The sequence below is a fragment of the Triticum dicoccoides genome, chromosome 2B (genome assembly GCF_002162155.2).
Source record: "Triticum dicoccoides isolate Atlit2015 ecotype Zavitan chromosome 2B, WEW_v2.0, whole genome shotgun sequence".
Classification (NCBI taxonomy): Eukaryota; Viridiplantae; Streptophyta; class Magnoliopsida; order Poales; family Poaceae; genus Triticum; species Triticum dicoccoides.
In genome coordinates, this window is record NC_041383.1 from 353,012,413 (window position 1) to 353,036,047 (window position 23,635).

Genomic DNA, 23,635 nt, shown 5'->3' on the forward strand with positions numbered 1-23,635 from the left:
CTGGCCTACCTGCTACAGTAGCTGGCCTGCTAGGCCAGCCCACCCCGTCGTGCGTCGTCTTCCTTGCGCCTACTAGCGTCGTGCGTGGCGCGTGCACAGCCGAGCCGCGGCCACCTCCTGCTAACCACGCAGCTGCTTCCCCCCCTCGCCCTGGACGTCGCCACGCACCCCACCCTGACCTCTCCTCCTCTCTCCCATGGTGATTTCCCTCTCAGTCCCTCTCTTCCATGACCATCCGCGGTCGTCCGAGAACGCCGACGAGCTCCACCGCGGCGGTCGTGCACCCCTTGCCTCGCTGACGCTTCCAGAAGAATGGTCGCGACCTCCTCTTCCTCCTCGCCGAGCCACGCAAGCCGAGGATCACCACGCCATCGTCTTCGAGCTCGTCACCGCCGCATCTGCTCGCTGGACTTCACTGATCGATTTGCCGTCTCCGACGCGTCCCCGAGCCCGCCGAACCGCTCTCCGGCCTCCCTGTGAGCTACCGCATCTCCCCCTTCTCTTCCTGCTGTTGTTTGCGCACTCTAGCTAGCCCCCACCACCTTGCCCGAGAACCCCTCGCTGCCGGCCGTGGTGCCGTTGCAGCCATAGCCGCTGCTGCTTGCGTCTGAGCCCGCGAACACACTCAGTGCATCCCAAGGAGCTCAAAGCACCCAACTGCTGCTCCTCCCGTGCTCTGTGGCGTGGATTCGGTCGAGCCCGAACTCCGGTCGCCACCGTGGTTGACGCCGTGCTCAACTCCGGCCACCCTGTAGCCTCCTGAGCACCCAGCTAGATGCAGGCGTCTGCGGGCTATCCTCTCGTGGCCTTCGCGCATCCACCCGTCGGTAGTAGCGCAGCCCCAGCGAGCTTCCGCCGTAGTTTTGGTCGCCGCCGGCGAAACCCCGGCGAGGGCCAACGTGGCTTCGTTATTATCCTGAGGCTAATTACCACGTTAACCTCGCCCTGTGTCACTGACAGAACAGCCCCACCACTCTAATTAACCACGGGGTAACCCCTATTTAGTTTTAACCTAACCCCAGTGGGCCCACGGGTCAGCTTGACCATGCTGACGTGGCTGTTGACTGGGCCCACATGTCTGTGACCCTAGCCATCACTGCGAGACTGACCAGCGGGTCCCACTGGTCAGGTTTGACTTGGTCAGCCGCAGTTGACCTGCTGATATCACAGTGACGCAATGCTAACGCAGTTAATCATTTTCTGGATTTAGAAAAATTCATAAAATTCCAAAAATTAGTATAAACTTCAAAAATTCATATAAAATTCAACCGTAACTCAGAATGAAATAATTTATATATGAAAAATGATCAGAAAAATCCAATCTATCCATCTGTAAGAGTTTCATGCATAATAGAACAACTTATGAATACTGTTTAGTACAAATCATATGAAGGGCATTTAAAACATCACATATGGAGTTTGAATTTGAATCTTTGATTCAAACCAACTCCATTTAACCTGTTGCTAGTTACATTAGCTCAAATCACAGCATATTGCCATGTCATGATCATGCATCATATTGTGCATTGCATGGATTGTGTTCTTCCTTGTGTGCCGGTGTTTGTCCCCTCTTAGTAGACGACGTACTGACGACGAGATCGATGACACCGATGAAGAACTATACTATCTTCAGAAGTGCCATGCAAGCAAAACCCCCTTGTTCATTCCGATACAATCCCACTCTCTCGCTCGGCTCTCTTTTACTGCATTAGGATAACAACGATTCATCTGTTCCCTGCTGCGCTAGTTGAACCCCTTTCCTCTGCATGACCTGTCATTGCCACAGTAAATAGATGAAACCCACAAGCATGAGTAGGAGTTGTCTGAGCCCTGATGTGCCTACTCATTCATGCTTGTTTGTCATGCCTGCTACTGCTTAGAGTTGAGTCAGGTCTGATTCAATGGGGATGAATTGGAATGGTGTTGAGCATATCCTACTGTGTGTGAGCTAAGTGTGTGAACACGATTTGGTAAAGGTAGCAGTGAGAGGCCATGTAGGAGTACATGGTGGGTTGTCTCATTGAAGCCGTCCTCAGGAACTGAGTTCTGTGTTTGTGATCCATGAACAGCTACTACCACACATTGGAATGCTTAAGTGCCCCTCTCGACTTATTAATCAATTCGATCTCTGTCCAGGAGTTGCAACTAGTTTCTGGTGTTTGTAGGTTGTGTTAGTAGTCTACCAAGTGGCACCCGGTACTGGTGGGCTTGGGTCAGACTAGGCACCATGGCCGGGTATGCCAAGCGCCGGCCGTTTGGTGGGCTTGGAACCGTGTACACATCATTTGGGGCCGTGAGCGACACCCCAGCCGGATCTCCTTACGGATGGAACCCGAATAGGCGATAAACCTGGACTAGAGACTTGAGTGGTTAGTCAGGTCATGGCCGACACCCAACCTAGGCTTCCGCTTGAAGGTTGCCGAGATACATGACGGTAAGTGGCGAGAGTGTATGTGAAGAAGTACACCCCTGCAGGGTTAATATGATCTATTCGAATAGCCGTGTCCGCGGTAAAGGACCTCTGGGTTGCCTATACAGTTCATAGACAAGTGAAAGTAGATACTCTAAAATGCGCAACATAAGCGTGACTACTATGGATGATGTTCTCGTAGGGAGACGGGAGCGGATCCGTAGTGGTGTATTGATATGGTGAATATGTGGACTCATGTGCGCCACCTCAAAAGAGTTACTTGCAGTCGTAGTTCAGGATAGCCACCGAGTCAAAGTTGGCTTGCTGCAGTTAAACCCCACCACCCCCTTTGTTGATAATGATGCATATGTAGTTAGTTCTGATGTAAGTCTTGCTGGGTACATTTGTACTCACGTTTGCCTATTTTATGTTTTTGCAGAGAGACTTCTGTCTCACTAGTAGTTCCGCGTGGACTTTGACGTTAGCTTGTTACCTCAGCTACGATCTTGTGCCCTCGGTAGGATCTGGTAAATAGTCAGGCTTCTCAGCCTTTTTGATTTGTAGATGTCCATACTCAAACATGTTAAGCTTTCGCATGTGCTTTGACTTGTATGCTCTGAGTGCTAGGTCGAGAGACCCATGTTTGTAATATCTCGCTCCTCGGAGCCTACTGAATAAAATACTTGAGTTGTATAGTCATGTTGTGATGCCATGTTGTATTTGCACATATCAAGCATATTGTGTGTATGCTATTGAAATGCTTGGTATGTGTGGGATCTGACTATCTAGTTGTTTATCCTTGGTAGCCTCTCTTACCGGGAAATGTCTCCTAGTGCTTCCACTGAGCCTTGGTAGCTTGCTACTGCTCCGGAACACTTAGGCTGGCCGGCATGTGTCCTTCTTTGTTCCTGTTCCTGTCCCTTCGGGGAAATGTCACGCGGTGTCTACTGGAGTCCTGTTAGCCTGCTACAGCCCGGTTCATCGGTGTCCTGCTAGCCCAGTTGCTACAGCCCGGATTCACTCGCTGATGACCGACACGTTCGTTGCTGGGTCATGTATGCTTGTACCTGTAAGTTAGTGTCACTTTGGGTTCAGGACTAGCCATGTTAGCCCGGGCTCCTTGTCATATGGATGCTAGCGACACTGTCATATACGTGTGCCAAAAGGCGCAAATGGTCCCGGGCAAGGTAAGGCGACACAAGTGGGAATACCGTGCGTGAGGCTACAAAGTGATATGGGGTGTGGCTTTGAGTCGGAGTCCTGACACCGATCCTCCCGAGGCTGGGCCTCCGAGCTTCCAGAGGACGGCGCCGCTGCTGGAGTCACAGGAATCGTTGTACCCCTTTGCGTTGAAGCCGCGGAAGCCGCCGCAACGCGCTCGACCTTGGAGGCCTAAGCACCCCCCTTCTTCTTCTTTGCCGACAACTGCGGTCTAACATCAAATGAAGATACTAAGCACAGTGTCAAGATCCAGGAGGAAGGCCAAGAAGGAACACTTACTGGTCCATGTCGACATAGCTCCTCTTCAGGCTCATCAGCGCGGGCTTCGCGGGCGCGACCGGAGTTGCGTTCTTGGGAGCAGGCGAGCACACGGTCGGCGCCATGCTGGATGGCGACGACGAAGGAGGAGTGCTGCCCAGGGGAACCTGCGCCGACCTGCCCCTCTTCACGACCGCCTGCTTCAGTTTCTTCGATGAGGTCCCCCCGGATCTCGTGGTGACCCCGATGGGGCGAGCCAACTCCATGACCGGGTGTGCGCCCTCGTCGTCGTCGTCGGTGAAGTCGCGGAGGAGGTCCCTCCGCCTCGGAGCAGAGGTTTCCCCTTCCCCCTCCTCGGTGGCTTCGGAGGAAGGATCGTCGGAGGACAGATCCACCAAGGAGGCGGCCGGCGGGGGAGGCCCCGTCAACACGAGCCCACGCTCGTTGAAGACAGGCATGGCGGCAGCAATCTCCCCCCCCCCCACCCCTGTCTTCCTGGAGGTACAGCGGGAGGAAATCATCTGGAGGGCCGCTTGGGTCCTTCCCGGCCAAGAAAAGTAGGACCTTGCCCAGCTCCTCGTCACGCAGGCTGTCTTGGCGCAGCTGGAGCTTGTCTTCGGCACCTTCAAGCTTCCACAAGGGGCGGGAGCGCTCCTAGAGTGGCGCTAGGCGCTGCGTCAGGAACTCCTTGATAATCATGGCTCCCGTCAGCTTATCCACCTTCAAGTTGGCCTCCATCTTCTTCATTAGCGGCCTCACCTGGGGGTCAGTAATCTTCTCAGAAGACCACCCCTTCTTAGAGGATGGGAGCCCGGTCGGCAGCTCCAGCAGGACGTGGGAGCACTTGGCGTCCATGAGGACCCATTTGTTTCGGGCCTCCTCCACCTTCTTCCAGGCCTGGGAAATCGCGTTGCTGCCATGGGCCGGACGAAGCTAGAACATCCTATGGGTTGGTGGCCATTCATGCGGAGGTAGAAGAAGTGGCGGAGCATTGCAATGGAGAGCATCACCCCCAGGAACGCCCCGCAGCAAAAGGCAAAGATGGATAAAAGGAGGACAGAGTTGGGATGAAGGTGGAGCGCGTGGATGCCGTAATGGTGGAGGATAGCATAGAAGAAGCGGAAGAAAGGAGGAATCAGCCCCGCATAGACGCTATGCAGGAAGAAGGGGTAGAAGGTACTGTTCGCAGGTTCCGGCTCGGCGGAGGTGACCCGGAGCGCTATCTTCCCCCCATTCGCTGTCATCGCTTGCTGTCAGCAGAAGCGTAGTCTGGAGCTTCTCCTTGGCGACGGCTCAAACCAGGCAGGGCCGGCAGCTGGTCTTGAAGCTATAGCTTTCTCGGCAGCCATCAGGTGAGAGCTTGGTGTGGAGGATCGGCAGATCTGGAGGATTTTTCTGGCGTAGGGAGAGAAGGGGATGTGGAAAAAGACAAAAGGAAGGAAATGAAGGCTCCGCGGCAAGTGTCAGCCCCTTTTGTCAGCCGGGAGCAGTTGCTGAGGCAGCATGGGGAAGTGGGACGCGCACATCCCATCAATCGCCATGCATCGTCCAAGGCCGCAGGCGGTTAGGGCCCGCGGTGTTCCGAACTTGTCCTCTGGCTTCACCTAGAAGCCAAGTCCGAGCATGCCTTGGGCCCGGGGCCTATTGTTAGTGTAATGGATACGGGGGTACCCAGACTTGCCTGCCTACGGCCCACTGCGTGGCTCCATCGACGGCCTGGTATGGCCCAGCTTCAGCATCAACAACTCAAGGCCCTCGCAAGGGGCCAAGCCTCGCCAGGCGAACGAGGCCAAGACCTCCAAGGGGGTCGGCCTCCTCAGGCTGGCTCCCGAGGAGCGGAGACTTCTATGAAAGGTGCACCTCACGAGGCTCAGCTGACATCAGCCATGACGATCGAGGCCAGGCGGGCGCCAGGCGGGCACCAGCGCATGCAGAGTACCAGTTTCCTCTTTGGTGCAAAGGAGGCAAGTGATGACCCACAAGTGTAGGGGATCTATTGTAGTCCTTTCGATAAGTAAGAGTGTCGAACCCAACGAGGAGCAGAAGCAAATGATAAGCGGTTTTCAATAAGGTTTTCTCTGCAAGCACTGAAATTGTAGGTCATAGATAGTTTTGTAATAAGATAAATAGAAACGAGTAACAAGTAAATAGAGTAAATAAAGTGCAGCAAGGTGGCCCAATCCTTTATATAGCAAAGGATAAGCTTGGACAATTTCTAATAATGAGAAAGGAGCTCCCGAGGACACATGAAAATTATCGTCAAGCTAGTTTTCATCACGTTCATATGATTCGCGTTTGGTACTTTAATAATTTGATATGTGGGTGGACTGGTGCTTGGGTACTGCCCTTACTTGGACAAGCATCCCACTTATGATTAACCCCTATTGCAAGCGTCTGCAACTACAAAAGAAGTATTAAGGTAAACCTAACCACAACATTAAACATATGGATCCAAATCAGCCCCTAACGAAGCAACGCATAAACTAGGGTTTAAGCTTCTGTCACTCTAGCAATCCATCATCTACTTATTACTTCCATATGCCTTCATCTAGGCATAATGGTGAAGTGTCATATAGTCGACGTTCACATAACACCACTAGAGGAAAAGACCACATACATCTCATCAAAATATCAAATGAATACGAAATTCACATGACTACTGATAGCAAGACTTCACCCATGTCCTCAGGAACAAACGTAACTACTCACAAAGCATATTCATGTTCATAATCAAAGGAGTAATAATATACATTAAGGATCTGAACATATGATCTTCCACCAAGTAAACCAATTAGCATCAACTACAAGGAGTAATCAACACTAGTAGCAACCCACAGGTACCAATTTGTGGTTTTCATACAAGATTGGATACAAGAGATGAACTAGGGTTTTGAGAGGAGATGGTACTGGTGAAGATGTTGATGGAGATTGACCCCCTCCCGATGAGAGGATCGTTGGTGATGACGTTGGTGATGATTTCCCCCTCCCGGAGGGAAGTGTCCCCGGCAGAACAGTTCCGCCGGAGCCCTAGATTGGTTCCGCCAAGGTTCCGCCTCGTGGCGACGGAGTTTCGTCCCGTAAGCTTGCCCATGATTTTTTCCAGGGTAAAAGCTCTCATATAGCAGAAGATGGACACTGGGGGCCCACTAGGGGTCCCAGGAGACAGGGTGGCGACCAGTGGGGGGGCGCGCCCCCCACCCTCCTGGATAGGGTGTGGGCCCCCTGATGTATTTCTTCCGCTCAATAATTCTTATTATTTCCAAAAATAGGTTTTGTGGAATTTCAGGATTTTTGGAGCAGTGCAGAATAGCTTTCCAATGTTTGCTCCTTTTCCAGCCAGAATTCCAGCTACCGGCATTCCCCCTCTTCATGGTAAACCTTGTAAAATAAGAGAGAATAACCATAAGTATTGAGATATAATGTGTAATAACAGCCCATAATGCAATAAATATTGATATAAAAGCATGATGCAAAATGGACGTATCAACTCCCCCAAGCTTAGACCTCGCTTGTCCTCAAGCGGAAGCCGATATCGAAAAAATATGTCCACATGTTTAGAGATAAAGGTGTCGATAAAAATAAAATACGTACATGAGGGCATCATGATCATTCTTATAACAGCAACATATATAGATTTTATCATATGATTTCTTATGCTTAAGTAACAATTGATTCACAATGTCAAGTATGGTTCAAAAACTTCATTGAGAACTAACAAACTATAATCTCAGTCATTGAAGCAATTGCAATTTATCATAACATCAGAAAGAGACACCAACAGAGCTTTTCAGCAAGTCCACATACTCAACATCTTGTAGTCTTCTATAATTGCTAACACTCACACAATACTTGTGGTTATGGAGTTTCAGCCGGACACTAAGAAAGATAGGGGCTTATTGTGTTGCTTCCCAATGTATTCACCTTTAGGTGATGTCAACAATAATAATCCATGCTAACTTACATCCAATTGGATATATATATCATGATCTTTCAAACACGAGGAGCTTGCCAAAGGATAAAATGAGAAGGGAAAGGTGAGGATCACCTTGACTCAAGCATAAAGTAAAAGATAGGCCCTTCGCAGAGGGAAGCAGAGGTTGTCATGTGCGTTTAGGGTTGGATGCACAAAATCTTAATGCAAAAGAACGTCACTTTATATTGCCCCTTGTATGTGGACCTTTATTATGCAGTCCATCGCTTTTATTACTTCCGCAACAAGATCGTACAAAGCTTATTTTCTCTGCACTAATAAGTCATACATATTTAGATAGCAATTTTTATTGCCTGCAACATGACAACTTACTTGAAGGATCTTACTCAATCCATAGGTAGGTATGGTGGACTCTCATGGCAAAACTGGGTTTAAGGATATTTGGAAGCACAAGTAGTATATCTACTTGGTGCAAGGAATTTGACTAGCATGAGGGGGAAAGGCAAGCTCAACATGTTTGGAAGGTCAATGACAATATGCTTTAACTAAGATGTGAGAAAATATAAACCATTACGTTGTCTTCCTTGTCCAACGTCAAATCTTCCTTGTCCAATGACAATATACTTAACGAGTGCTCCCAATCATAAAAGGTGTCCAAGATAATATATTTGTATGTGAACCCCTCTTTCCTTATCACTTCCTATTAATTGCAACGATGACCAAAACTACGTTTATCAATCCTCAACAACTTTTATGCCTCATACTTTCTATATGTCAAGTCATCACTATCCATAAGATCAATATGAACTCTTTTATTCTTTCTACTTCCTCAAGATTATAGCAACATAGCAAAGCCCTTGACTCAACACTAATCTTTATTATAGATAGCTCATGGACTCGATTACAGAAAGAGATCACAAAGCAAAACTCAAAACTACTTGATATCAAAACTTCAATCTACTAGATCAAGATACTACTAAAAGGATCGAACTAAATAAAATGGTAAAGATAGGAGTGTGATGGTGATACGATACCAGGGCACCTCCCCCAAGCTTGGCAGTTGCCAAGGGGAGTGCCCATACCCATGTGATTATGTCCTCGGAGGTGGTGAAGTAGGAGTTGTTGATGATGTAGGCTTGTCGTACGTCTTCCAAGGCATAGGCTCTCCATCATAGAAGGATGATCGAGTCTCCGGGATCCTTAAATCTGTAGCCAAACTCATCCTCTTGAATCTATATTCATACTCACAGTTCTGGTTTTGCAGGTCATAGATCTGGGCTTGGAGGTGCTCGATTTCTCTTGAAGCTTGAAGATGGTCTCCCCAATGACTTTGGCATCCAGCTTGTGGTTGTTGGTGAACCCGTGATCATCATCTGGTTGGCATTGAGTCCATGCTCCACCATCCCTTGGCACTTGAAAACTTGCTGCTCCATGGCATCGAGCTTTGTCTCCACGCTTCTGGTACACCATGGCCCTCCACATCGCGGATGTGCAGCACCCCCTCACGCATCTCAATGGTTTGAGGGTGTTGCAGCATCTCCGTGAGATAGGGGTTGATAACCCTCTCGAAAAACTTGTCCTTGGGAGCGCTTGGAGATGACATGATGCTCTAGATCTGAAACAGAAATAGCTCGAAATGAAAATAGAGGATATTTGCGTGATACGGTGGTCAAAACCTTCGGGAGTATATATAATGAATTTTTACCGACCAAAATATGTAACGTGCAAGAAAACGGAGTCTGGGAGGCACACGAGGTGCCCACGAGACAGGGGGGTGCGCCCAGTAAGGGTGGGCGCGCCCTCCACTCTCGTGGGGGCCTCGTGTCCCTTTCGGACTACTTCTTTCTTCCTAAAATTCTTAAATATTCCAAAAGTGATAAAAATTGCCATTTGAGTTGTTTTGGAGTCGGTTTACTTACCGTACCACATTCCTATTCCTTTTTGGAGTCTGGAATGTTGTGGAAAGTGTCCCTTATGTATTCTTCCGGGGTTACGGTTTCAATAATATTAGTTTCAACATTGATAGGATTACCTGAAATATAATGTTTAATTCTTTGACCGTTCACCACCCTCAGACTTGTGCCTTCGAAGTTGTTGATTTTTATGGCACCAGAACGATAGACCTCCTCGATAACGTAAGGACCTTCCCATTTAGAGAGAAGTTTTCCTGCAAAAAATCTTAAACGAGAGTTGAATAATAACACATAATCTCCTACGTTAAACTCACGCTTTTGTATCCATTTATCATGCCAGCGTTTGACTTTTCTTTCAATAGCTTGGCATTCTCATAGGCTTGGGTTCTCCATTCATCAAGTGAGCTAATATCAAACAACCTCTTCTCACCGGCAAGTTTGAAGTCATAGTTGAGCTCTTTAATAGCCCAATATGCTTTATGTTCAAGTTCAAGAGGTAAATGACATTCTTTTCCATAAACCATCTTATAAGGAGACATACCCATAGGATTTTTGTATGCAGTTCTATAGGCCCATAATGCATCATCAAGTTTTTTGGACCAATTCTTTCTAGATCTATTCACAGTCTTTTGCAAAATTAATTTGAGCTCTCTATTGCTCAACTCTACTTGACCACTAGACTGCGGATGATAAGGAGATGCGATTCTATGATTAACATCATACTTAGCAAGCATGTTACGGAAAGCACCATGAATAAAATGTGAACCACCATCAGTCATAAGATATCTAGGGACTCCAAACCTCGGAAAAATAACTTCTCTAAGCATTTTAATAGAAGTGTTATGATCAGCACTACTAGTTGGAATAGCTTCTACCCACTTAGTAACATAATCAACAGCAACTAAAATATGTGTGTAACCATTAGAGGCAGGAAAAGGTCCCATATAATCAAAGCCCCAAACATCAAACGGTTCAATAACAAGAGAGTAATTCATAGGCATTTCTTGACGTCTACTAATATTACCTATTCTTTGGCATTCATCACAAGATAAGACAAACTTACGAGCATCTTTGAAGAGAGTAGGCCAATAAAAACCAGATTGTAGTACCTTGTGTGCAGTTCTATCTCCAGCGTGGTGTCCTCCATAGGATTCAGAGTGACACTTGCATAGGATCTGTTCCTGTTCATGCTCAGGCACACAACGTCTAATAACACCATCTACTCCTTCTTTATAAAGGTGTGGATCATCCCAAAAGTAATGTCTTAAATCATAAAAGAACTTTTTCTTTTGCTGGTATGTGAAACCAGGCAATATAAATTTAGCAACAATGTAATTAGCATAATCAGCATACCAAGGAGCAATATGAGAAGCATTAATAACCGCTAATTGTTCATCGGGGAAGCTATCATCAATATGCAGTGGGTCATCAAGAACATTCTGTAACCTAGACAAGTTGTCTGCAACGGCGTTCTCAGCTCCCTTTCTATCAATAATATGCAAATCAAATTCTTGGAGCAGGAGAACCATCTAATGAGCCTAGGTGATGTGGAGCATCCCTCGTCCATCCACATGGACACGCCATCACCATCGCAAGCACCGAGTGGACCGGTGACAAGAGCACATGCACGCAACATCGAGAACGAGGTCACTTCTTTCCTCTTCGAGTTTCATTCAGTTTCACATGAGAATGAGTGTCTACCTCAAAGAGACATACTATGCACTCATAGGTACTTTGGAGATGATCGCGAGGAAGCACAGAGGAAGCACAGAGGAAGCACCAAGTTCACCGGAGACTCAAGAGAAAGGAGAGGGAGAAGAGCATGAAGACTCGGAGGCTCTGGAACCCCCGGGTGCCCGGCCATCCATGCCCCCGGGTGCCCGGGCCTTCGGTCGCCGGCTGGGCGCTCGCCCTGGCCACACCGGGTGCCTGGACAAGGAGCCCTGGATGCCCGGCCCTGCCAGCCTTGGCGCAGCCCCGCCACCCCGGGTGCCCGGTCAACTGGCCCTGGGTGCCCGGCCTACCTCGCTGGGCGCTGGCCCTCGCCCCCGGGTGCCCGGGCCGCCACCCCCCGGGTGCCCGGACCCAACAGCCGCGGAGGCCCGGCTCCCCCTGATCAGCCTGGGTGCCCGGATCTTCGACCCCTGGGTGCCCGGCCCCTCCTCTTGCGCATGTCTCTGTTTGGTCCGGGTGCCCGGACCCCTTTGCCTCGGGTGCCCGGACCCCTCTGGTTGTGCCTGCGTGCACTAAGGGCAAATGACCCATGTACCGTCATTTTACCCCCAATTCGTCCCTAGCCTATATAAACACCTCCCCTAGCTCTTTTGGAAGGATAGCAAAGTATTTGATAGACATTTGTGAGCTTTGCTCCATGGATCCACTCCACTAGGAGATCAAGACCTCCTCTTGGAGTGACCAAACATCAAGACCTCCTCCTTGGGGAAGGATCCTCATCATAGGATCATCAAGCCCTCATCTCCTTCATAGGATTTGGGATGAACTGTACCTTGTATCTTATTTCCCTTTGATTGTTCATGTACCTTGTGGATCTTGTGTGATTGTTAGTCTAGTGGATGTGTGATTTGGACTTGTTCTTGAGTGTTCCTCTTGTTTTCCCTCTTGTGTTCATCTTGTTCTTGGGGATTCCCCCTCCAATTCGTGAAAGATCTTCACCTAGGGTTCCACCCTACAACATCTTGGTATCATGAGCCACGTTGATCACGAAATTGGAGCCCCCCTTCTTGTTCTCTAGCCTAATTTTGTTGTGTTCTTCCCCAAATTCGAAAATTCCTCACCAAAAATAGCCCCAATTTTTTTTGTGATTTGTTGGTTTGATGAGATTTTGTTGGATTTGATCCATGGATTTGCTTGGTTTCAAGTGGATCTAGCATTCCCCCATCCATCTCCACCTTTCCCTCCACAAAATCCACCATTTTTTTGCACTTTCCCACGAATTTCCGCCCAAATCCGTCAACCCCGAGACCCGGACCTCAAACCCCGGGCACCCGGACCTCCCCGCCCACCTCCGCTGACCACCCCGGGTGCCCGCACCCCAAACCCCGGGCACCCACACCCCCGGGCTGTTTGCCTCGGACCACGCCGGGTGCCCGCACCCCCAAACCCCGGGCAGCTGCACCCCCCGAATCAGCCCACTTCCACTCATCGTTTCGGCCATAACTTTCACCTTCGGAGTCTGATTTTGACGTTCTTTAGCTCGTTGAGTAGCTATTGACATCCCCATCCATCTAGATAGGTTTCAACATCATTTTACTCCAACAAAAAATTGGCATTTTGGCATCTTTGCATAGGCCATCCACCATATCATCCGCAAAACCACCTTCGCTTTCCGCAACTTAACCCATTTTCGATCCATATAGCATTTGTGGTTGCTTGAGTGGTGACTTAAGTCTCCTAAGGTGTTTCGTCTACTTAGGTATGGTTGCTTCGTCATCAACCACCACCACCATTTCTTCATTGCTAACTCCGGAACCACCAATGCATTCCGCTACCACCATTTGACATTTTCCTTGAGATTTTGAGTTCGCGGTTTTTTACCGTTTCCTAAGGTGTTTCGGCTACTTAGGGACGGGTCTACATCATCTTGGTATCTACATCAAGAACACTGCCACTCATCATCGCCGCGAGGTCTTCTTCGACATCGACCACTTCACCATTCTGACAACCTAACCGTAAGCAAGAACGGTAACCTCCGTATCACCTTGGTATTGTGGTATCCTATCATTGTACATTCTTGCCATTACATTGTTAACCCTTTAGCCCATTTTGTGTCACTTGCCTATTGAGACTAGCCATTGAGTATTTCCGGCAACGTTACTTGTGCACATTAGTGATCCATACCTTCCATTGCATACATACCATATCATATTGGTATCATCTTGGTATCATCATATCTTCCCTTGTGTCACAAGATCGTTCCCGCATATACACAATGGCTATCTTGGTTTGTGCATTTTGCATAAGTGGACATATAAGAAAAGGAATAAGCTTTTAAGCAAAAGGAAAAGAGAGCAAAGAGCTTGTAAGCAAGAGCCATAGCATCATACCATTGCACATAAGATTGTCATATCCTATCATCTTGGGTCATATTGAGAAGAACATCGGGAACATCATACACATAGCATACTTGGGATAGAAAGCTCATACATTTTGCATCTTCTAGGTTGTGCACAAGTGTCGTATCCGCCTATTGAGCAATCGTGCTAGCGTCTCTCTTGAGTTGTGCAACACGAGCGTTTTCCGTGGATTCCACATTTTGTGCTCATTCCTTGGTTGCACGACCCCATTTATCTATCCGTGTGTGTGTGTTTCCGTGTGCCACATATTGCTATTGGTCTACTTGTTTCACTTGCGAATTTGTGAATCTTTTCCAACATTATTGACTCTTGCTAACATTTTGCATCAAATTTTTGTGCCACTATCTTCACCGAGCTCCACTATAAGCTTTACTTGATAGGTGTGAGTGAACAAGTCTGGTACCAATTCCACTATTCTTTCATCTCACATTGAGTGAAACGGGATACATCCTCAACTTTGGGAAAAGGTAACTTGGTATTGTTTATCTCATTTCCTACTCACCTCTACTCGAGTCTTGTGATGGATAGGCAAGGCATTTCATCTCCGGTCTTCCACGACAACGACGACATGAACAACTACATCACCAAAATGCCCATCTTCAGACTACAACGAGCAACGCGAGGCATTGAGCGACTCACCGCTGACATTCATCAACTTGAAGCACGGACAAGAGACTACCTCGACACCAAGTTGGCCGAACAAAGGGATCAAGTACGCGACATGTTGGCCAACTACAAGTCTTCTTCCCCTTCGTCATCTTTAAGGCAGCGATGCTCAAGTGGCCAATCTTCGGAACGTCATCGAGCTCAATCACTACAACACCATCAAGATGAAGATGCTCGCGATGCCTCCACCTACAAGTCCCAAAAAGCTCTACATCAAGCTACGGCCAAACTTCATGAGCACAAGAGAAGACCGCGAGACACGCACCACCAAGACGGAGCTACGATTACTACCACCACTTCGGCATCTTCGCCAAATGTTATCAAGGCATCTTCGCCTTTGGACGTACGGCATCTTCGCCTACATCCGACGAATACGCCTACTCCGACATCTTCAAGTACAAGGCGACCACATACGAGCGAGGGCGACACTTCAATCTTCAGAAGTCCCTCAAGAAAGATGATTGAGCATGGGATTTTCCCTTCGGCATGGACGAGAGTGATGATGTGCCATCTTCGGCCTTCATCCACGACGAGAGCGATGATGTGCCATCTTCGGCCTTCATCCACGGCGACGACTACGAGATGGTTGAGCATGGGATTTTCCCTTTGACCATGGCGACTTATGATGACTTGAGTGACTTGTGCCACCATATTGAGAGTGAGAGTGACTTCACCACTAGCCCCATATATGACGAGTTGCCCCAATTCCCATGTGAGGAGAGCCACCACCACCACCACTTTAGTTATTTGAGTGACTCCACCATATGTGACATTGAGTGCACCTACCTTGAGGGAGTGAGTGAGCCACCACCACATAGATAGAGTGAGGTAGTTGATAGGGCATGCGAGGCCATTTCGATTTCTAACAACTTAACCTCTACCTCTATTGTTTCTTCTCATTTGGTGCTAGGTCCCATTTATGATGACGCGCCGATCCTCGACGACTTCGTCCTTCCTATGGACAAGACGATGGCCATGGTGGAATATGATGCACCCCCCACATGGTTCCATCAAGATGAAGATGATGACCACCATTAGGTCTTTGCCACCTCACCTACACCACATGAGTGGAATGATATCAGTAACATAGGTGATGGTGATGCTCTTGTCCCACTAGTGGACATTCTAGACATTGATTGCTTGCATGATGTTAACCCACCTATTACCATGCTCCATGCTAGTATGATTTCGCCATGCAATGATGTACCCATTTATGATGAGTTTGATGATTTCCATGCGGAGTCTAGTAGTTGTGATGCCATGTTACATAGGATTTCTTGTGACAATTCTCTAGGTCACATCATGTTTGACAATCCGCTTGACTTGTCATATGTTATGCATGAGATCCACCATATGTCATATTTGCAATCTCATCTTAGTGACTATGCATATGCCATCAACATAAACCCAATTTGCACATATGGCATAGATGACAAGCCCGTGGTTATTGGCATTTTTTTCTTGTGATGATATTGATATGCTCCCTTTGCATCATTTATCTCATATGCCATGCCATGACCACCTAGCTTAGGATATGCATTGTTTTGGATGTTCTCCATTTTCTCCATATGATGTTTCCACTATTGCTCATGAGGAGACCCCCATAGTTTCCTCATACATTTTAGGAGATTTTGATCAATCCTATCCTTTGCATGATCCCAATACTTGTGTGCACAATATGCTCCCCATGAATAAACATGATATTGATGTGGCATATACTTCTATGCTAAATTTGCATCTCCATCGTGTCATACACAATAACTATTATTTCATGATGGATGACATGTTCTTATACCATGCATCAAATTTCTTTGAGCGATGCTTATCTTGTGCTAACTCACATGTGCACATACACATCATGATGGATGATGTGTACATTTACCATGCGCACAATTTCTTTGGATTGTGTCTCTTTTGTGTAGGTACCCATGAATACTTGTCAACCTCGCAATCCCATGAGTTGACAAAACAAGCTCTCGAGAGCAACGATGACTTGGGAGCACATGGATTGTCTTTCCCACCGCTTTCTTCGCGCAAGGACTTTGCACATTTCTTCTACATGGCTCTCACATGGTTATGGGTTATTTACCCCTTCTCATTTTATGCCCATATTGCCATGTTCACTTTGCATGATATGCTCATTCCTATGCCTTTGCCATGCATTTGTGACCCATGCTTTGCATTACACATGATGATTGACTCTACTATGTGTATGTGTATTTGCAAGCTCGGTGGAGATATTGCTTGTTATTGCCATGTTTGCTATGTGCTCCATTCCTATGATGATATCTTGCTTTGCAATCATGCTTGTGGTATGCCATGTGCATTTCCTATGCCTACTCTTTGCTCACATGACATGATTGCCATGATTTCCTCTAGTGTGTTGCATCTTCGCTCCACTAGTTTGCACGACTTGATTCCTATGCTTTCTCATGTTGCATCCAATTCTTGGATTACTTGGTCATATAACATGCTTGGTTGCAACAATGTCGTTACTTCACATATGCCATGTCCCATTGATTGCTACATGATTGATTTGATTGCATCACACATGATGAACAATTGCTCTTGCTATCGTGTTGAGTGCCACTCGATTTTCAATACACCATATGCACATTATGATCAGATTGTCTTGCACTTACAACATGTGTTTAGACATATCATCTTCTTTGGTGTTGTAAATGGTTCATATGCATACCATAGACCATTTGTTGAGCACTTTATGCATGCTTGCTATGATCTTGAGGTTGATGCTTGTTCTCTTGTCGATGCTTGTTTCCATGATGTCTTTGCTTGTGCTCCATTTATATGCTTAAATGCCATGACACACTTCTTTGTCAAACCATATGTTATGCTTGATGACAACACTTGTTGGGTGAATCACCTCTTGAATGCTTGGTTTTGCTTTAATGCCAACCACATTTGTTTTTCCAAGTGCTTGTTATATTTGCTCCTTTTGAAGGAACTACAAGACGGTGCGACATTGGAGAGTGCCCATTTCGAGCATCCACATGACAAGTGTTTGGCGGTTGTCCACTCCTACACGGCGACGCCATCTCTTTCCCATGGTGATGAAGATCACGATCCGTGGACGGATCTCTCCCAAGGGAGGGGAGATGATGCAGAGCATCCCTCGTCCATCCACATGGACACGTCATCACCATCACAAACACCGAGTGGATCGGTGACAAGAGCACGTGCACGCAACATCGAGAACGAGGTCACTTCTTTCCTCTTCGAGTTTCATTCGGTTTCACATGAGAATGAGTGTCTACCTCAAAGAGACATGCTATGCACTCATAGGTACTTTGGAGATGATCGCGAGGAAGCACAAAGGAAGGACCAAGTTCACCGGAGACTCAAGAGAAAGGAGAGGGAGAAGAGCATGAAGACTCGGAGGCTCTGGAACCCCCGGGTGGCCGGCCATCCATGCCCCCAGGAGCCCGGGCCTTCGGCCGCCGGCTGGGCGCTGGCCCTGGCCACACTCGGTGCCCGGCCAAGGAACCCCAGGTGCCCGGCCCTGGCAGCCTGGGCGCAGCCCCGCCACCCCGGGTGCCCGGTCAACTGGTCCCGGGTGCCCGGCCTGCCTCGCTGGGCGCTGGCCCTCGCCCCCGGGTGCCCGGGCCGCCACCCCCAAGTGCCCGGACCCAGCAGCCGCGGAGGCCCGGCTCCCCCTGATCAACCCGGGTGCCCGAACCTTCGACCCCCGGGTGCCCGGCCCCTCCTCTGGCGCATGTCTCTGTTTGGTCCGGGTGCCCGGACCCCTTTGCCCCGGGTGCCCGGACCCCTCCGGTTGTGCCTGCGTGCACTAAGGGCAAATGACCCATGTACCCTCATTTTACCCCCAATTCGTCCCTAGCCTATATAAACACCTCCCCTAGCTCTTTTGGAAGGATAGCAAAGTATTTGATAGACATTTTTGAGCTTTGCTCCATGGATCCACTCCACTAGGAGATCAAGACCTCCTCTTGGAGTGACCAAAGATCAAGACCTCCTCCTTGGGGAAGGATCCCCATCATAGGATCATCAAGCCCTCATCTCCTTCATAGGATTTGGGATGAACTCTACCATGTATTTTATTTCCCTTTGATTGTTCATTGACCTTGTGGATCTTGTGTGATTGTTAGTCTAGTGGATGTGTGATTTGGACTTGTTCTTGAGTGTTCCTCTTGTTTTCCCTCTTGTGTTCATCTTGTTCTTGGGGATTCCCCCTCCAATTCGTGAAAGATCTTCACCTAGGTTTCCACCCTACAACACTAGGCTTAGCATCTTTCTTTTCCATAAGATATTTAATAGCAGCATGATCAGTGTGAATAGCAACTTTGGAATCGACAATATAAGGTCTAAACTTATCACATGCAAACACAGCTGCTAAGAATTCTTTTTCAGTAGTAGCATAATTTCTCTGGCCAGTATCAAGAGTCTTACTAGCATACTAGATAACATTCAATTTCTTATCGAATCTTTGCCCTAGAACAGCACCTACAACATAATCACTAGCATCACACATAATTTCAAAAGGTAAATTCCAATCAGGTGGCTGAACAATAGGTGCAGTGATCAAAGCTTTCTTAAGTATTTCAAATGCTTCTACACAATCATCATCAAAGACAAAAGGAATATCTTTTTGAAATAAATTAGTCAGAGGCCTAGAGATTTTAGAAAAGTCCTTAATGAACCTCCTATAAAAGCTGGCATGACCAAGGAAACTTCTTATAACTTTTATGTCCTTGGGACATGGCATCTTTTCAATAGCATCAACTTTGGCTTTGTCAACTTCAATACCTCTCTCGGAAATCTTATGCCCCAAGACAATGCCTTCATTAACCATAAAGTGACACTTTTCCCAATTCAGGACGACACTAGTGTCTTCGCATCTCTGCAAAACTCGATCAAGGTTGCTCAAACAATCATCAAAGGAGGATCCATAAACGGAGAAATCATCCATGAATACCTCACAAATCTTTTCACAAAAATTAGAGAATATAGCCATCATGCATCTTTGAAAGGTAGCAGGTGCATTACATAAACCAAAAGGGATACGTCTATAAGCAAAAGTACCGAAAGGGCAAGTAAAAGTAGTTTTTGATTGATCCCCCGCTGACACAGGTATTTGAGAGAAACTAGAATAACCATCTAGAAAGCATAAATGAGTATGTTTGGGTAGTCTTTCTAGCATTTGATCAATAAAAGGTAAAGGGTAATGATCTTTCTTAGTAGCCTTATTTAATTTACGGAAATCAATTACCATCCTATAACCTGTAATAATTCTTTGCGGGATCAATTCATCTTTATCATTAGGAACAATGGTAATAGCTCCCTTTTTAGGAACACAATGGACAGGGCTTACCCAATCACTATCAGCAACGGGATAAATTATACCTGCCTCAAGGAGCTTTAGTATCTCATTTCTTACCACTTCTTTCATTTTGGGATTCGGTCGTCGTTGAGGATCTCTAACTGGTTTGGCATCTTTCTCCACTGTAATTTTGTATTGCCATAATGTGGGACTAATGCCCTTAAGATCATCCAGAGTATATCCAATAGCAGCTCGGTGCTTCTTCAGAGTTTTCAATAATCTTTCTTCTTCTTGCTCTGAAAGGTTAGCACTAATAATAACATGATATATTTTCTTTTCATCAAGATAAGCATACTTAAGATTATCGGGTAATGGTTTGAGTTCAACCACGGGATCACCTTGGGTGGAGGGGGATCCCCAAGAATTTCAACGGGAAGATTATGTTTCAGCACAGGTTCCTCTTTAAGGAACACTTCATCTATTTCCCTTCTTTCCTTCATAAACATATTATTTTCATGGTCAAGCAAATATTGTTCTAACGGATCAGTAGGAGGCACAACAATGGAAGCAAGACCAATAATCTCATCCTTACTAGGTGGTTCCCTATCAAGAGGTTGTCTACAAAACTTAGCAAAATTAAACTCATAAGACATACCATCTAAGCCAACGGTGACAGTATCTTTTTCACAATCACTCATAGCACTAGTTGTATTCAAGAAGGGTCTACCAAAAATAATGGGACAAAAATCATCTTGTGGGGAACCAAGAACAATAAAATCAGCAGGATATTTAACCTTCCCACACAAGACTTCAACATCTCTAACGATCCCAACTGGTTTAATGGTATCCCTATTAGCAAGCTTAATGGTAACATCAATGTCTTCAAATTCAACGGGTACAATGTCGTGCATAATTTCTTGATATAAGGTATATGGTATTGCGCTAGCACTAGCACCCATATCACATAAGCCATGATAACAATGATCTCCTATTTTAACAGAAATAACAGGCATGCCTACGACAAGTCTATGTATCTTAGAATCTGGTCTAGCAATATTAGTAGTCTCATCACAGAAATAAATAACATGCCCATCTAAATCATCATCCAAGAGATCTTTAACCATAACAATACTAGGTTCAACATTGATTTGCTCAGGAGGTGTATAAGTCCTAATATTACTCTTACGAACAATAGTCGAAGTTTTAGCATGATCCTTTATCCTAACAGGAAATGGGGGTTTCTCAACATAAGTAGTAGGAACAATAGGATCACTATAGGTGACAGTCTTTTATTCAACTGTAATAGGTGCAACTACTTTCACTTCAATAGGAGGATTATATTTAAACCACTTCTCTTTAGGGAGATCAACGTGAGTAGCAAAAGATTCACAGAAAGAAGCTACTATCTCAGAGTCAAGTCCATACTTAGCGCTAAATCCACGAAAAGCATCGGTATCCATAAAAGATTTAACACAATCAAACTTAGGTCTCATACCTGACTCCTTACCATCGTCGGAACCCCAATCTTCAGAGTTGCGTTTAATTCTTTCCAATAAGTCCCATTTGAAATCAATAGTCTTCAGCATATAAGAACCAGTGTAGGAAGTATCGAGCAGGTTGCGATCATTAAGAGAAAGCCAAGCATAAAAATTTTGAATAATCATTTCCCGGGAGAGCTCATGATTGGGGCATGAATATAACATTGACTTAAGCCTCCCCCAAGCTTGAGCGATGCTTTCTCCTTCGCGAGGCCAGAAATTATGTACGTAATTATGATCACGATGAACAAGATGCATAGGGTAGAACTTCTGGTGAAATTACAACTTCAATCGTTTATAATTCCCAGATCTCGTATCATCACATAGCCTATACCATGTCAATGCATCTCCCTTCAAATATAAAGGGAAGACCTTCCTTTTGAAAACATCATGGGAATACCTGCAAGCTTAAATAATCCACAGACTTCATCCACAAAGATAAGGTGTAAATCGGGATGCAATGTTCCATCTCCCGCAAATGGATTAGCTAGCAGTTTCTCTATCATACCTGAAGGAATCTCAAAGTAAATATATTCAATAAGTTCAGTAGGTTGAGGAGAAACTCTTTGCTCTTCTGGTCGGGGTGAAGATACCCCAAACAAGCCCCTCAAAGGATTAGTTTCCATAGTGACAAGTAACAGAAAATTTCAGCACACTATATAAATGTTTCCTTACCAAGTTCCACTCACCAAAAGCGCTACATTCCCCAGCAACGGCGCCAGAAAAGAGTATTGATGACCCACAAGTGTAGGGGATCTATCGTAGTCCTTTCGATAAGTAAGAGTGTCGAACCCAACGAGGAGCAGAAGGAAATGATAAGCGGTTTTCAGTAAGGTTTTCTCTGCAAGCACTGAAATTGTAGGTGATAGATAGTTTTGTAATAAGATAAATAGTAATGAGTAACAAGTAAATAGAGTAAATAAAGTGAAGCAAGGTGGCCCAACCCTTTATATAGCAAAGGATAAGCTAGACAATTTCTAATAATGAGAAAGGAGCTCCCGAGGACACATGGGAATTATCGTCAAGCTAGTTTTCATCACGTTCATATGATTCGCGTTCGGTACTTTGATAATTTGATATGTGGGTGGACCGGTGCTTGGGTACTGCCCTTACTTGGACAAGCATCCCACTTATGATTAACCCCTATTGCAAGCGTCCGCAACTACAAAAGAAGTATTAAGGTAAACCTAACCACAACATTAAACATATGGATCCAAATCAGCCCCTAATGAAGCAACGCATAAACTAGGGTTTAAGCTTCTGTCACTCTAGCAACCCATAATCTACTTATTACTTCCCTATGCCTTCCTCTAGGCCCAAATAATGGTGAAGTGTCATGTAGTCGACGTTCACATAACACCACTAGAGGAAAAGACAACATACATCTCATCAAACTATCGAACGAATACCAAATTCACATGACTACTGATAGCAAGACTTCACCCATGTCCTCGGGAACAAACGTAACTAATCACAAAGCATATTCATGTTCATAATCATAGGAGTAATAATATGCATTAAGGATCTGAACATATGATCTTCCACCAAGTAAACCAATTAGCATCAACTACAAGGAGTAATCAACACTACTAGCAACCCACAGGTACCAATTTGTGGTTTTGATACAAGATTGGATACAAGAGATGAACTAGGGTTTTGAGAGGAGATGGTGCTGGTGAAGATGTTGATGGAGATGAACCCCCTCCCGATGAGAGGATCGTTGGTGATGACGTTGGTGATGATTTCCCCCTCCCGGAGGGAAGTGTCCCCGGCAGAACAGCTCCACCGGAGCCCTATGTGACGCTCGGATAATTAGGCTACAGTAAGACTCTCCTAATGATGCCATGTCCTCTATGTTACTGTTGCTAATCAAGTGGCAGTTCCAAAAACATTGCAAATTCAAAAATGAATTAGTGACAAACACCCAAAGTTCTCAAAAGCCAAAACAAAAATGTTCGGTGGGTGCCAAATATTGCATTGGTAATTATTGTGGGGAAAACAAATTTTTAGAAAGTGCCTAAATATCTAAAGTGAAATAAAGCAGAAAAGATAAGGTAAAAGAACCCCCCCCCCACTGGGCCAGGCGGCCCAGCTCGCAGGCCATACCGGCCCATCTGGCCCAGCTCCCCCTGCCGCGTCCCCTTCCCCTGTTCCCCCGACCCGGGTCGGAACAGGGCGCGTCCCCGCCCAACCACCTCGCCGGCACTGACGCCGGGAGGGGATAAGATCGCCAGCGCCGCGCCTCCTCGGTTCCTCCTCCCACTCACCCCGCTCTCCCCCTCGGCCCCCGCGCCTCTCCCACCCC